The sequence below is a fragment of the Clupea harengus genome, chromosome 17 (assembly GCF_900700415.2).
Source record: "Clupea harengus chromosome 17, Ch_v2.0.2, whole genome shotgun sequence".
In the NCBI taxonomy this organism is placed as follows: domain Eukaryota; kingdom Metazoa; phylum Chordata; class Actinopteri; order Clupeiformes; family Clupeidae; genus Clupea; species Clupea harengus.
In genome coordinates this window covers 7452494-7469973 of record NC_045168.1, presented here as the reverse complement: position 1 = coordinate 7469973, position 17480 = coordinate 7452494, and the positions used below count along the sequence as shown (strand labels likewise).

At 46.1% G+C, this 17480-nt stretch overlaps 1 protein-coding gene across 7 annotated transcripts in view; it reads right to left on the bottom strand.

Moving 5' to 3' along the window:
* The window catches only part of LOC105890071 (microtubule-associated protein 4), a 99773-nt gene that overhangs the window by 81659 nt on the left and 634 nt on the right, over window positions 1-17480 (bottom strand). The window lies entirely within an intron of this gene.

Sequence of the window (17480 nt, the reverse complement as noted above, 5' to 3'; positions counted from 1 at the left end):
CCTCTTCTTCTCTCTCCCTCCCTCTCTCCCTTTCTCTCTCTCTCCCTCCCTCTCCCTCCCTTTTTCTCTCTCTCTTTCTTCCCCAATCTCTAATCTCCCTCTATTCTTCCTCCCCCCCCTCTCCAGGGCTTCCTCAATCAGAGAGATTAAGAGAGCATGTGCCAATCAGACCTCAGAGGGGATTAGGGATGCAGAGGGTCATGCGCTGACACACAAATTCTCTTACACACACACACACACACACACACACACACACACACACACACACACACACACACACAGACACACACACACACACGCACACACCCACACACACATGCGTGCACACACACACACACACACACACAGGCATGCACACACACACGAACACACACACACACACACACACACACACACGCATGCACGCACATAAAAATGTATACATAACTGCACACACAGATAAATAACCTGCATGCTTACCCACATGTTATACACACACACACACACACATTCCAACACAGGTGAAATGTATTTTTCCCTGTCTCCCTGTCTATCTATTGCTCTCTCTCTCTGACTGTCTGTCTGTCGTTCTTTCTCATGCTCTCTGTCTCTCTCTCTGTGACTGTGAGTTCAGCCATTGCCAATCAGCAGAGAGAAGCTTAGTGGTGAATGACCCACGTGCCAATCTAATCTAACAAGCCCTGCTCTCTCCCTCTTCCTCCTCATCATCTTCCTCCTCCCACTGTTCCCTGCCCAACAGTTCTCAGCATTTCCCCTCTGGTGGCTGGTTAGGCTGAATGAAACTGAAGAGCTCCCCCTAGTGGCCACATGGGTGTATGATGGGAGATGGGTGCTAAGGAGAACAGGACAGAATGTTCTGAAAAAGCAGGAGACCGAGACAGACAGAGAGAGAGTCGGGCAGGGAGAGTGAGGGGAAGGAGAGGGGAGAGAGGGGGGGGGGAGTGGGGTGGGGGGGAGTGGGGGGGGGGGAGTGGGTGAGGAAGGAAGACAAAGGTGGCCATGGAGAAATCTCACAGTACACAACAGAGACTGGCTCAACACTGGCCAGCTATACCCAGACCAAAGTCTTGCATGCATAAAGCATGGCTGAACATGGGCTTATGCAGACAGCCAGTGCTGATAAAGTGAAAAACCTCAGGAAAAACACATAAACCCACATAACTACTTCACCTGAAATTCAGCCAGACATAATCATCTCTCACATACGCTTAATATACGTGCATCGACTGTATGTATTCAATTCAATTCCATTCAATTCAATTCAATATTACTTATATAGCGTCTCAAGGCGCTTAATTATCTATGAAGTAAGGAGCTTAAATCATATCAGTCGCCTATCTTAACACCCTTTGGACGAGGCGGTCGGAGCAGCTGATCAATGATCAACCATTCCTGTTGGGTAGGAGGGAGGGCCGTGACATTCCAGGCCCAGCATATTCCCACAGAGAAACCTTTCAGTCAACACTGCAACAGGGCTCCACTTCACCACTTTGGGTTCAAACAGAACTGTGTGTGGGAGAGAGGCTTCAGAGGGAGGGGAAACTACACTACCCACAAAGCACCAGAGACCCATGATTCAGTGACTGCAGAACAGAGGCATCAATAAATATCCTGGATAACCATTGGGGGAACTGTATTGAAAACCAGCGGTTGTGTGTGAGAGAGAAAGGCTTCTGAGGAAGGGAGCACCACACACACTTTACACACGACATTACACACGATTCAAAGACTGTAGAAGTAGACTGGAAAACAGCACTGGAAAGTGGAAGCAGAGGAAAACCAGTGGATGAGAACCTATCGGTATTCTGCAAATTAGTGACAACCAATCCGAGAGCAATGTTGGTGACAGGGGCACCAACAAATTGTCTGGAAATTGGTGACAAAGAACCAAAAAGCAGTGCTTCTGAACAAGGGTTGCAATGAGAAGTCTGTAAACCAGAAAAACTAGACAACAAGGCCTGCAATGAGAAGTCTGTAAACCAGTAAAACAAGAGAAAACTGGCATAGTAGTAGTCTGTGGAGCAGTGAAAAGGAATGGAAAAGCAGCATAATAGAGAAGAACCTGAGCGCATATTAACCAGGGCACCTGTGGAGTAGACACTAAGGGGACCATCTCCCGTGCCAGGACACCAGGCTCCTGCAGGAGTCACTTCACACATCTGATGGAGGAAGGCTGGGGACACCAGGCTCCTGTAGGAGTCACTACGGATATGATGATCCAGGACAACAGGCTCCTGCAGGAGTCACTACGGATCTGATGATCCAGGACACCAGGCTCCTGCAGGATTTACTACACACAGATCTGATGATCTGGATGAAGGCTGGGGACACCAGGCTCCTGCAGGAGTCACTACACACAGATCTGATGGAGGAAGGCTGGGATGATCCCTGCATGCCGATCAAGATGATCCCACTGCACCCACATGCCCCAGTGTGAGTCAAACTAACCTCTCGAGGTCGCCAGGTTAATCTGATCATCACAAGACAGTCTAATGCATGCAGTGTGCTGCTAAACTTTAAAGTCTTGCCCTGGTAAGGTAAGGTAGGTAAGCTAGTTCTGAATGGGAATACTGGTCAGATATCCAGATACATGACATCTTTATGCTAGGCGTAGCCTAAATGGGGTCACTTATATGGCATCTTTGTATTCTATTTTGATTCACATGCTTTATTTGTACAAAATCCTATGAAGACAGGCAGCATTTTCTAGACTCAGTAAGCCCGGACACAGAAAACAAGAGAGTCAAGAGAGAGAGAAGAGAGAGGGCTGGGGCCCCACAGCGTTTTAGAGTGGCCAGAGCAGAGGGCAGTGGGCAACAGCACAGCTCACTGAGCCTCGCCTAGCCTGAGCACCACTGGGTGCAGGGCACCTGTGCAGTATCTACTGGGGGTTGGTGTGTGTGTCTGGTGTGTGTGTGTGTGTGTGTGTGTGTGTGTGTGTGCTCTGGCAGAGGCAAGGCCATTCACTGAGGTAAGCCTCTTAACGCTAGTCTTCTGGTGTGTGCAAACAAACACACATACATGATGCATGCAGACACGCACGCACGCACGCACACACACGTGTGCATCCAACACCGGTGATAATGTGTGCCGTGTGCAGAAGCATGCAAGTGTACACATTGTAATCCTGTGTAAATACATACTGTGATTGAACACACACACACAGTGTGACCCGAGGGTGTGTCTCTCTCTCTCTCACAGTATGCAGGATCCTACCTACATGTTCTATCTGACTAGCTTAACACACACGTGCCTGCACTCACACATACTGCACTGAACTGCACGCATCTTCACTCAGTTAAAACATTAAGCCAAGGTCTTATCCTCCTCCACTCAGCTCCACTTGGCACTTAGCATCACTTCTGCACTTATAAAATAACATAACATGGTTGCCTCAGCATTCCAGTGATTTAAAAAGACATACATGACTGTATCTCAGCAGCACAGACAGCCAGGCGAAACCTTGACCTTTCAGTTAGGCATAAGACTAGTCTCTCGTCGGCAGGGCAGGGAGTGAGAGAGACGTCTAGACTAGCTTGCAGGGCCATGTGTTTAGAAACAGCCCACGCCAGAGAGGTATGTGCAGCCTTGAACCTGGTCGTGAATCAGACGAGGGAGGCTGCATTGTTCAGTGCTGTCAGTGTACTTCCTTATCTGTGCCCTCCACGCTGCGGCGAGGCTGAGACTGGGCTACATGCCAGGGGAGAAGCCATAACTTCCGACTGGCTGTAACCAGCAGGTGCCACTGTGCCGCTCCGTGATGACAGGAGGTGAGGCATCGTTCAGCACCAGGCAGCGTTCAGGAGGGCCAAAGGGGCAGCACCCGGTCTGAGCCTTCAGCCCGCACAGGACTATCATTTGGTTCAGTTTGCTTTGCTGTTTTGTTTAAATACAGGCCGTCAGCCGAAACCTTCAATGTGGTGTTTTGTCAAGGGCGGGAGTTTCCAACTAGATTACTGCCTCAGCAATCTTACAAAAACGTACAGATGCTCGAGCAGCAGGGTGGCGACAGTGGCAGCAGTTGCAAAGGGCCTAAGGCACAGGTGGAGGAGGACTGCAGAGCCCCACTGTAGCGTTGGAGGCTGGAGCTTTTTCAAAGGAACATCCACACAGATTAGGGAGTGTGTGTGTGTGTGTGTGTGTGTGTGTGTGTGTGTGTGTGTGTGTGTGTGTGTGTGTGTGTGTGTGTGTGTGTGTGAAGTGCAGTAGGCCCAGGGTCTTGGTGAGAGGCGGGCCCAGCTCACGAGTGGAAGAGGACTGGAGAGCTCATGCCATGTCATGTCATGTCATGCCATGTCATGTCTCTGACACTGCAGCACTCAAAACGTTGCATAATAACGTTTAATCCAAAAGTAGGATTCCCAATCCTCAGCTTGATTTGATCCCTGTGGTGTGTGAGTGAGTTTTTTCCCCTGTGAGGAGAGTCTCCGCATAGGGTGGGGTTAATCTGCTTTCGCTCGCAAGAGAAGAGGGATTCTTGGGAGTTGCGTTGGAGAGCTTCGGGAGGGTTTAGGGGATATTTAGGTCTGGCCTTGTGTCGCTCCTGAACACCCTATGACAACATTAGAAGATTGAATTCTTGAAAAACATTGAAAATAGCATTAATGAGGTGTAATTAAGGTCAAACACACACACAGGCACACGCACACACATACATACACACAATGGAAAAACAAATCACAGTGGTGAACTCCGTAAGAGCAAGCAGACTAGCAGGTGCTGAACAGGGTGGAACAAGAAGCCCAAAATGGCGCAGTTTAAAACAGAAACTATGACAACCCGTCAATGTGAGGAAATCCTTGGACCGGCAGGGAAACCAGGGATCTGGGCTTTTTTTTGGGGAGCTGATGTCGTCCTCTGCAAAAACCATCTCGAACGGTTGTCCCAAACCGACCAGAGTGCTGCCAGCGTGTGGTTGAGAAACAGCTCGTGCCTAGCTCAATACGCTTTATTTGACATGTCAGGCCTGTAATTTGGGCAGGTCACATGGCCTGCTCCACCCGGCCATCTTTGATGAGGTCATTGGAGTCTCAGTGCCTATTTTGGCTGGAAAACACTCAAGCCCTGACCAAAATTCTGGCTTATTTGTTCAGTAAATAAGTAAATAAAAACAATTATGATTAGCACAGCTTTGAGAGTTTTATCGCATTGAGGTAAATATGGTTTAAGGTAATGGTCATTGCTTATGATAAAATATAGGCCTAAACAATATCTACAAGTAAAATAGAATTGACGTGACAGAGAAAGCCTATGGCCATAGCCTATGTGGTATCAAATCAAATCAAACTTTATTTATACTGCGCATTTCATAACAGGAGGTAACACAACGCGCTTGTGTGACTAAGTATGCTTTACATTTCTGACATTTTATCCCTTATCTTGACCTAGCCACTAGCCTAAGGCTACAGCTAGCTCAACAAAAAGTGAAGCGTTATAGTGCTAATTTATGCCCTTCACTCACTCACTACAAATCCACCCCACAATTATCTCTACAGAGACGGGCTATGACACTTTCAGTTCCCCTAAGTAATGGTAGGGTAGTGTTCAACCAGCAGCACACGGCCCACTCCAGCTTCCCTCTTGGCTCTCTCAGTTCTGTTATTCTTTTTAAACGATACGCTCAGGCAGCTGACGGTTGGCTTTTTCAGACTGGTTTTGCTGAGGCCTGTTCACACAAGACGCCATGGAGACGCATCCAAACAGGTGCTTCTGACTAGCGTCCGAAGCCAAGACATTTGAAAAAAAAATCATTAGAAGTAAATCACATTATCTCTGCGTCGTCAAAATGTCAGTTACCGTTTTCTGTCAGTAAAAAGAACTCTCCTGTACTGCCTCCATTTAAATGCCTTATACAGACATCCTATCTTAGACTGTACATGAAAGAAACATGAGAGATAGCCAGAGACTGCTGACTGAGGTAGTTTGGCTCTGTAGAGACACACATAACAAAGGCCTCACCTAGCCTAGCCTATCCCGGCCTGGAGAGTGAGTTTGTATTGGTTCCTGCCAAGGGAAAGGCCCATAGCATACCAGGCATGCCGGGGATTCCGCGGTGCGACAGTCGTCCAGGATTAGGCTGTTGACTCAGAGGTGACTCAGTGACAAACTCCTCACTGTCCAAGAGGCTTACATTATGTCTCCACACTGCCTGTTCACCCCACACAACAGCACACTTTACTAAACAATCACCACGTACAACTGATCAAATGCTACTTTTAGACCAAATCTCCTTACTGCTGCTTTAAGAACAGTGAAGCTCCCTATTACTATTCAACCAGTTAAACTATCTAACAGGCCTGTTTATCAATTCAGTAGCTTACCAACTTACTAAAGAAGGCCTGTTCACCTATTCACCTGTTCAAACTGCCTAAATTCAGAACCATATCAGTAACCTCTGAACAGATGACTGTCCTCAAAGTCCTCTAAGACAACTGTTGACACCAGGACTACTTTATCTACAGTCTCTTTATGAAGATGATTTGATGATTGAAGATGATTTGATGTACACAAACAGACTACACTATTCTATTCTGGAAATTCCTTCCATGCTGTTGCAACCAGAATGTGACATCATCTTAACATCTTCAATCAATTTGCAGAAATTGCACCAGCATCTTCTCAAACCAACTCATTTGTTGAGCTTGTAAACATGCAGGCCTATCATGTAGGCTTAACTAGCAGGCTAGGGGATGGTCTGCTCTCTCTCTCTCTCTCTCTCTCTCTCTCTCTCTCTCTCTCTCTCTCTGTCTCTCTCTCTCTCTCTCTGTCTGTCTCTCTCTTGTTCTCTCTCTCTCTCAGTAGCCATCTTCAATCAATTTGCAGAAATAGCAGCAGGGTAGGGTTTGGTCTGCAGCTGTACTCTTAACTGAAGAGCCTGTTCAGACTGTCTCCAGGGCCATCCACAGGCCCGTCTGGACAGATGTATCCCTTATGGAGGACAGTCCTGTGTGATCAATTAAGTTTTAAAAAATGTATTAGGTATGTAATACATGTATTTGGTATGTATTACGCATTTACAAATAAACATAGTAGGTAATGTATGTAATAAACAAAATGGACATCAGATCAGGTAAAGGGTACAAAAATAAGGGAAAGTAAAGAGGATACAAGAGAAGGCTAGTTTGCAAATACTTACATCATTAAATGAATAAAATTTGTATTATATTTGTGCAAAAACAGGTCTGCTTTCAATTCATTCAAATCATTTTAGACATTTACCTAAATGGAGTTGTAAGAGCACTATGTCTATGTGAGTCAGTACAGCTCTGTCACCCAAGTCCTTAGTGCCCCACCCCCCAAACAAAAGTTACTCTATGTGCAATTACACCGGCATCCTGATGTATGCTGGCATGCACCTGGAGTAGTGTAAAACACAGACGAGCAAACACGCAGCTCCACGCCTGAGGAATGTCCCTGTTTCACACACTCTCCCCACACACTCCCAGTGTGTGTCCAGCACTCCTGACACCTTCCCTCGAAACTGGGTAAAATTAACTCGAGAACACGTAATCTTATTGACATTCAAACACCAACATGTGAAATTCATAGGCCTACATGTGCCTCCGGCCAAGGTAAACACACCACAGCTTACATAAGCTGCTGCTGCTGCTGCTGCCTCAAGTGTTTTCTGTCCACCATGGAATGTCCACCGAGGCCGTCTGGCCCGCAGCAGGTTACTCTGCAGGTTCAGGGGGAGGGGACTACCTGAGTGACTGGTTCACTGATGGAGGAGGAAAAGGCAGGAAAAAAGTGGGGTGGCGTAGTTCTGTTGGCAGTCATGCCACAGCTTAGGGGGCCTCAGGGGACTGCAGAGCCTGTGAAGTTTCTGTCACACCACACAGCTTTTGACTGCACTAGAATGGAGTCCTGATCTGGACCAGGTGCGCCAAAGCTGCAGTTCTTTCACAGTCAGTCTTTCAGCACCCAAACAGCAATGAGTTGAGGTGAGATCACATCTACATCTGTCTGGGAATGGCCTATCTACTACATTTCATTCACATTCAGTCATTTAGCATTTATGATACGCAAAGCAAACTACAGAGCAGGGAGAGCTGTACAGCTCTTTCTCCTCCAACATACCGACAGTATGCAATTTCAGAGCCACAAAGGCAAACATAATCGGCAAACTAATTAGTAAAGGGTAAGGGTGTGCGTTTGTTCTGACTTGAGATAGGATTAGATTTAGATGAGAAAACTTTAATGTCCTCAGAAGACGTTCCCACAGCACAGCATGTAAGCCATATCAGAGAAATCCATTTCAAAGGTGCAAAAACAGGAGGTAAGTTCCTGCTTGACAGAGTTGATCACACCCAGTCTTGTACGAACACTTACACTTGCAGTAATTAGCATCAGGCCAAGAATGCAAAGATCACCGTGCTCTGTATAATTCTGGGAGTGACACAGAGTGGAGTGATCCTGGAAGAACTGGATGCCAAAGGATGGCAGAGCTCCTGCCATTTTATTAACAAAACTAAACCACACAGGTTGGGTTTCAGGCAATAGCTTAAAAAAAAGGTTTCTGTCATTCTGAGGGAAGGTGTGTGGTGTGCCTGAAGTTCCAGTTTGCTTGGCTGTTCTGCTGCTCTCGCTCTCTACCTCTCTCTCTCTCTCTCTCTCTACCTCCTCTTCCTACCTCTCTCTCTCTCTACCTCCTCTCTCGCTGTCTCTGTCTCTCACACACCGATGTCATCAGATACACACTAGGGCAACATTTTGGATGTGAGAGAGGGGCTAAAACTGGTTTGTGCATTTGCGTAATCAAAGGTTTTGTGTTGCCTCTCTTGGACCGGATAAAAGTTGTGGACTGGAATTGGAGAGTTGATATGGTGACACGTGGAGTCGTTCTCTATCACGCATGCCAAGACTAATGGCTACTCAAAAAAAGAAAGAAAAAAACCCTGGCATCCACTGACAGAAGCCAGACCCTAAGCTGCAGACACAAACTAAACCAACCGTGGCCCGAAATAAAGAGAATCTTTAACCGCTTTAAAGGAAGGAGAACAGAAAACACAACAGGAAGACATAACCACCCACTTCATTGAGCCTATATTCTTCCTGCCTCTAAACTGAAAGGTCTAAGCTGGGCAACATTGCACAGAAAACCCCCAAAAAAAACTCTCAGATGTTTTATCTGTGTGTATACTTCATGCGTATTATGTGTGTGCTAAATATGATTTGTAGTTGGGACTAAACACGATTTTATCATCTCATTCCTCTCTTAACAAAACTGTGTGTGTGTGCTAAATCATTCATCTCTTAACACTGCATTTCCTCATACTGACAGGCTGCGGCAGATTTGGATTCGGATTCAGGCTGAGCTGTAATCGTTTTTTGGAACAGCAGAGGACTGGAAAAGGCTGCAGGCGGGGAGACGGAGCGGCCCCAGTTCAGTGTGGCGCCCAACGGGACATGTACTCTGTGTTACACAAAACATGACCAAACTATTTTCACAGAAGTGCTGCTCTTTGCCATCAGGTGCAAGGACTGACTGCAGGAGGATAGCATGTTACACATACGGTGCAAGGCCAGCTATATCTACCATAGGGCTACCGTACCACCTGTCCTGTGTCTGTGTGTCTGTGTGTGTGTGTGTGTGTGTGTGTGTGTGTGTGTGCTTATGAGAGTGTAAGTGTTAGTCTAGGTGTATGCATGTGTAGAGAAGTGTATGTGTGAGTGTATATAGATAGTATATAGTAAATAGATAGAGTCCACTGCCAGGGCAGCAGGGCAGCCTGTCCTTGGTGTGTGTGCGGTCTGTGAGTCTGAGTCTGCATGTGTGTGTGTGTGTGTGTGTGTGTGTTTGTGTTTGTAAGAGTTGGGCTGAAGTGTGAGTGTGTCTTTGCGTTTGTGCAAAATCAGCAGCGGCCCTGAAAAGAACAGAGGAAGAGCAGCACACTTTAGAAAGATGCCTGATGATCTGTATTAAGACTGTAAATGTAAGGTGTTTTAGGAAGAGGCCTGATGATGTGTATTAAGACTGTAAATGTAAGGAGTTTTAGGAAGAGGCCTGATGATGTGTATTAAGACTGTAAATGTAAGGAGTTTCTTTTATTGCTTTCCTTCTTTTAATGTAAAATTGTCTTTTTTATTACAGCTAGTCCAATTCATTTTGGGCTACCAAAATCTGAAGAACGCCTGCCCGAAGGGGGGTGGGGTGGTGGTAATAAGCCCAACCCTGTTTGCTCTTCCCTCTTTCTGCGTCAATCGATACCACCCGGTCTCCAGGGACAACCAGTCCACTGGGGGCCACAAAGGCTTGACACGCTTCTGCGTAATAAGGGTGGGGTGGGGTGGGGTGGGGGCTTATCCTCTGAGCTGACACTGCAGATATACTGTATGACTGTAACAGGTTATGTGTGTGTGTGTGTGAAAAGCCTCTGGAGGGGAATGGGCATAAACACACAGACACACACACACACACACACACACACACACATACACACACACACACAGACACCCACACACACACCACCATCTACATGCAAACAGTAACAAGTTAAAGTGACGGGATAAACCTCCTCCTCTGGCTGTCTGATGTTTCGAAACCTGTTCACAGAGAAGCCTCTAACACTCACACACATTATGCTACAGACAGCACCTACACTTTATGCCCACTGCAGTCTACGAGTCAACACACATTAGCTCATTAAGTGGACAGAGGGGCTGTGTTTCAGCCACAGAGAAAGACTCTATCTTTGAGTGTGTGTGTGTGTGTGCGTGTGTGTGTGTGTGTGTGTATGTGTGTGTATGTGTGTGTGTCTTATTCTAATGAAGTCACAGGGACATTTCTGTGTAATTCGGCTCTTGCTGCATCCCATTAGGGATACATCAGGGAGCCTTGTGTGAGATTCACAGGACTAAAATCCCCTTACACACAACACACACTCACACACACACACACACACACACACACACACACTCCACACCACATCCACCCACACTCACACCCCTTAGCACATCCACTCCCTTTCTCCACTGCTGCCGTTCCCTCATGCCTCCTGTCTGACAGGTCGGTCTACTCTGGAGTGGGAGAGTCCAATCCTCTACAGACTTCCTGGTCTCATCCCACTTTCTCACAGAAGAAAATCACACAGCATTAAAGTAAAAAGCACACTATGACAGGAACTACTGAGGCTAAGAACACACTGTATGCACAGACAGGAACCATTAAGAAGGAGTATTAATATTATCTTATACTATTATATTATTACTATATCAAATACAGACTCACAATAAACTAGCAGCACATGGGGACATACACCTCAGACACACACACACACACACACACACACACTCACACTCACACTCCTTGCCTTTCACCCCATGCATTTTGTCAGCAGTTGCACTGACAAGAGCAGTCGTTGGTTCTGTTGGGTTTGCCAGGTCTGGGAACTGTGTCCCATTGTTGCACAGAAAGGCTGGCCAGATCACAGTAGACCATGGCGAGAAACACACACACACGCACGCACGCACGCACTCACACACACACACACACACACACACACACACACACACACACACACACACACACACACACACACACACACACACACACACACACACAGACTGGAGAACCAATACAAATACTATTAAACCTACACTGAGAGAGGCCCAACTCAGTAGTGCAGCGAGTGGGGGAGAGAGAGTAGGGGGGGGGGGGGGGGGGAGGGGCGAGAGAGAGAGTAAATATCGTTGGATCAGCTTTTATTACATGGGGAATATGGAATATCAGGCGGTAATGCCCCTCAGGAGGCTGCTTACGCAACAGCAGTCTGGGCTGCAATTGAAATTATGGAACCACTGCTGTTTTTTCTACAGTCTAGAGTCCCTTTTTTTCTGCCTGGCTACTCTTAACACTTAGGTTACCTTCTCCCAGATTGTTGAATGTACACAACTCATTTCTACTTCACTATTCCCTCTCAGATTCTCTCCCAGGGTGCCTTTGACTGTTCTACTGTCCTTTCCTTTCCATTTCTACTCAGGTTCTGTAGTTAGCAAGAGTGACCTTTGACTGTTCTACGGTTCCCTTCGTCTCCCTGTTGTTCCCCTGCCTGTTGCTCCTTCACTGCTTTGCTGTCCTCTCCACTTTTCTGCGTCTCTCTCTTCTCTGACCTCCTCTACCTCTCCTCTGCTCCTGACCCTCTTCATCCATTCATTGTTGTTCGACTCGTCTCTCCGTTACTCCACTCTTCTCCTCCCTCTCTTTCCTCTCCACTCTTGAGGCCTCTTCGTTCCTCGCTCTCCCTCTCTCTACTCCTCCCTCTCTTTCCTCTCCACTCTCTCTCTCTTTGTTCCTCGCTCTCTCTCTCTTTTCCTCTGCCCACAGGAGTAATGGCACTATTGCACACATCCCAGCCAGAGGATGAGTGCTGTATCTGGAGCTCCAAGTGGCATTAAAGCCCTCATACGTGGCCCATCCAGCCTGTGGACGGTGAGGGATTACAGGGTCTGGGCCACTGCTCAGCCCTTCTTTCATCCCTGTGGCATCCCTCTATTTTTCCCTTCTCGTCACGCAAATCTTGTAGCCGTTAGCACAGCATGAGGTGGATAGCGGTGGATCACGGAGGACAACTTGAGCATCATCTCTTCAGTTTTAAATTCAGAAATATGCCATGCTACTAAATCTGTGAATGGGTGGTATAGCTGAGTCACACAATACAACTAACCTGTTGTCACCTGGGTCATTTATGTGTGCCGTTTTTTTTTTTTAGAGGTGTCATTTCTGACAGATATATTGCAGCTGAAATAAAAAAAAAAAAGTGTTTTATTGACTTTGAGGGAAATGGTTGGAGGCTGGTGGGTATGGCCTCCAGGTTTCTCAGAGATGAATGCAAGTCAATAAGAATGTTAGCTATCTTAGCTACTTAGCCAAACTGGGTCCACAGTTGTAGCTGTTTTGGGCCAATGTAAGGGGCCTGAGGAGTACATTAGAGCCGTATTCTCAGGAGAGCTCGGCCCACTGCCCGCTGCTGCCTGCCAAATCACTTCAGCGAGCTGATGTTAACTCAGTACAGGCTTGTGTTCCCCGCCTCTCGCAGCCGTTATGTTGACAGACTTACGGCTTGCTACAGATTGGTTGCCAAGGGGCTGGAAAGTCTTTAGATTTGACATGCCTATCATGACTTTATAGCCTGGCAGTAATGAGAAATACTTACATAAATAAACACTCAACCCTACAGTGTTTTCAGTGCAGTTCAGAATAATATTATGTTATAAGTTTTCCTCTTAAGGGCCATTGTGCTTTGTGAGATTAAGCTGAAAAAAGGTACTTTGATAAACAGTGAGTGACTGCATGAAAGGCAGAACAATAAAAGGCCAATCTCTAAAAATGTTCAGCTACGTTGTGTTTGGTAGGAGCTCAGAGGATCACTGGTACTCCATGCAGATACTGTAAATGGCGCCCATAGCATAAATATGTACACATTCTAGATGTTAATTGGATGCAGGGCCTACCTGTTGTGAATGTGGCTACAGTAGAATGACCTGGTACAATTTATCAATGTATTTTATATGTACAATGTCAATGGAACAGAGCACTGAAAATAACTCTGAGGAATGCATTTGGATCAGATCTGTATTCTCTACCCAGGAATACTTCTGCAAGCAAATATATTATTGACTATCTCAGTCAACTTCCTCAGTCACTCACCTCAACTACCGTGACATAAAAAAAGACAACCACTTAAGACCAGCTACGTTTCAAACAAAGCTTCTTTCTATGAATAGAGATGGAAATATGAGCCCATGGACTGGGCTTGGTTTCAAAAAGAGATCTTATCTCTGACTCATTTCCATCAGTGCTAATATTACCATCCAGACAAACTTAAAACCGGGAGTGGCATGTGTTGTGGCAAAGTGACCTACAGAGGGTTAAAAATGTCAAACTTTGCCAAAGTGCCAGCACACTAACCCATTGGTCATGATGCTTATTTCAAGTAATTATGAACTTCAGGTTTGAGACTTTATGACACAAAATGCAACGTAAATAAGTTAAAGATAGCCAAGGTCCCAACTAGAGTTCCCTCTAATCCCTCAGTACAGGAGCTGGATCATTAGATCATGGGCATGAGGCTGGTTCAGATTCACATAATTGCATTATGGGTAATCAATGCTATCCATGACAGATGAGGTCAGTGATTGACCTGGTCCCAATGGCTCTGCAGTGAGTCAGCAGTATCCACGGTGACACGCACAGAGCACCCCCTCCCTCCCCCACACTCTGCAGTCTGTCCCTTATGACAACACAGACACTCCCCACACGCTGCCTCCTGCTCTCCCCAAACTGCTGTCACCCACACACACAGAGTCTAGGTCAACGACAGAAATAGACTCCTTCAAAGAGGGTAGGGTGTGGTGAGTACAAACAAATACTGTGTGCCCGTACACATGTGGACAACCAAAAAACACACACCCACACGAAGAAAAACACAGAAAGTCAAAAAAATCAACCAGCTGACTCAGTGCCGGTTGCCGTGGTGTGCGAGAGGGGCAGTCCTGGGCCACCTCCCAGATGTCCCCTCTGCATCAGCATCCAGGAATCTCCCAGCAACCGCAGCATCTCCGCAAGACGCGGCTCAGACCAGATTAACACCACTCCATGCGCCGGATGGAGTGGATTTTTCCATGGAATTATGTGTGTGTGTCTGTGTGTGTGTGTGTGTGTGTGTGTGTGTGTGTGTGTGTGTGTGTGTGTGTGTGTGTGCGCGAGATAGACAGAGAGAGTGGGAGGCGGGGGTGCAGATATGTTTAATCCCACTGGTTCCTCCACTTGCTTCCATTAGCTGACCAGTCTATCTCCATGACAACAGTAACATCCAGTCAGGACAGCGATGCACTGGTCACTCATTCATCAAGTGTCCCTCAGCCTAGCCTCGTTCACCCTTGCTGCATTGCTCAGCCAAGTATTCATTTATTACCTTATGTCACGATTAGTCAGCATAATCTGTGCAATAATGTTTTTTTATTACACGGGCTTCAGTGGTTGCGTAATGGCCCAGGCCTGCTTTTAGGAACTGTAAAATGTATTATGGGCCCACACAGACTAATGGAGCTGTGTGGTCAGAGACAGACACTAGTCTTTATTTCAAACGTCTCTGCTGTTAGAAAGTAATGCCAAGTGGATGTTGTTTATAATTCATTCATAACTGAAATCCTTTAGGGTTATATAGGGTGTATAACTGGAACGACTTAAAATGTTACTTTGTTCATCTTTGGAAATCCCACAGGCAGAGTGCTCAAATGAGAACTGGTTTGGGGGGTTCTAAGATGGATATCTTCCAAGCCATCTGCTCAACACCGGGATTGTCCTACACTATGATTGATGATGTCAGGAAAGCCCCGAGGTTCAAAGATTACATTTCTGTTCACTTTGCCCTTTGCTGCAAAGGTGACCTATGAACACCCAAATCCACTGAATGAGACCCTCTCCTCCTACATTCAGCATTCCAAAGCAAAGACTCCAGAATGTTGGACGATCCTTGGAATGAAAGGCATTCCATTCCAAAGCACCTTTTTATTGCATTTGTTTTGTAGCTTTAAGATGCACACTTCCTCACTATGGAGGGCTATTACTAGAATTTCTACAATCGACAACAAAATGGAAGTGACAAGAAAAGACATAGAAGTCATAAATTGGCACTATGAGATTGGCACTATGACATTGACGAGTCTGTGAAGAATTCTGCAGGTTCTACAGGTAGGTCTATCCAATAAGAGAAACAAACGATCCTGTTTACAGAACACAAATCAGCGCAGTGATGTCCCAGAGACAAAAGCATTTTAGTTAATAGCCTAAATATCTCTCCTGTTCCATTAGCAAATTTCTTAATCAAATTATTCACAAATGTAATTGAAACTAAACACTAGATTCAGATCAAATATAATGTCAACCTAAGCAGTAAAACAGGGCCAAGAGGAGGGGCCAGTTCTAGATCAAAATCAGACTGAAAGTGAGCACTAGCCTACTAGATGTTGGGGGAATCCAGCATTCAAACCTGACCCTAGCAGGAAGAGAAGGGTGGTGTCTACATTTCACCAAACCAAGGTCATGCTGTAACACTCAAAGAGGCCCATTTATGACAGACACAGGCCAGATTGTTCAGATCTAACATTCTCTGAGATTTCTTTCCTCTTAGTTTACTTGCTTTTCTCATGCTGAATGCTCACCAGGCTAGTATTTCCCACAGTATCTCAGCAATGTTCCTTTACTTAAAGTGTAAGTTCAGCCCCGCATCTCAGCAGTGTTCCTTTACTTAAAGTGTAAGTTCAGCCCCACTCTGATCCTAAGAATGCTATGAGGCGGGCAAGGGGCTAACAGTTTACTAGACTGGGAGTCTGTGAATGTCATGACGTAGAAAAGTTGACTCAAGCAGTTGAGGTTTAAGATGATCTTAAACAGTAGATACCCATAAAATGCTGATATTTTGTCAATATTAACACAAACATTGATGTGCTTTATCACAGTTCAGTCATCCATTTATTTTACAGCTAAAAAAAAACATACACACTTTAGGGTGCATGTAACAGTTTAACTTTGTGTGGCAGAATCATAATGTTAATCCGAAACAAATGCGACAAAGTCAGGACACAAATGCCGTAAACTGGCAATAAACCAGGCCTCCATTCTATTGTCCAGAATATGGCTATGTTCCCAAAGGGTTCAAATGCCTGCACGACTTGTTACATCCAGTAATAAGAAATAAATAATAAGTACCAATAAGTAATAAGCCTACACACCACAAGGTCCTAGCATAACCATGAGGAGATGTTATCTTGGTTCTTGGCCAGGTTATGAACAGCACCTGTGACTGAGCTACCGTGACCTTCACCTGGTGCCATCTTAATGTCCAGATGTGTAGCGTTACATTTTAGCCCACAGCGGACTTTTAATAGCCTAAAACCCTCCGTTCATCATCTCAGATCAGCAACTAATTCAGCAATAAGAGCATCCATTGACACAATTGAGACACACTCCAGCAGTGACTCTGCCTGAGGATAAAAAGCCCTGCCCAAATGTATCCCATCACCACTGTTTCACAGGAACCACCTCTGATTCCCGAGTGGGTAATCTGTGCAGGATTGTGCTGTAATCCCACTGGATCCGCAGACAGGGAGCAATATGACACATAATCCACACTGTGCTCTCTTCCACTTCTAGACTGGTTGCCTCATCAATATTTCACCAAGCACTGTTAACTCCTAAAGTGAACTGGGAAGTGGATAGCAGCTAGCTACATGTAGGCCTGGAAAGGATATTCAGGAATAACCCAGGAAGTACAACACATGATACAGACACCAGGGAGGAAACTGGGGGCTGGAAGCGTTCATACCATGCAGAGGAACAGCCCAGGTCATAGGTCACGTCGGCAATCCTGGATTTTAGAACACATGGCAGCCCCTGCTAGGGTAATTACCCGCTCTCCGACTCCACTTGTCACTAACAGGCCCTCGCAGTTGTCAGCTGCCGGAATGCAATGGCAAAA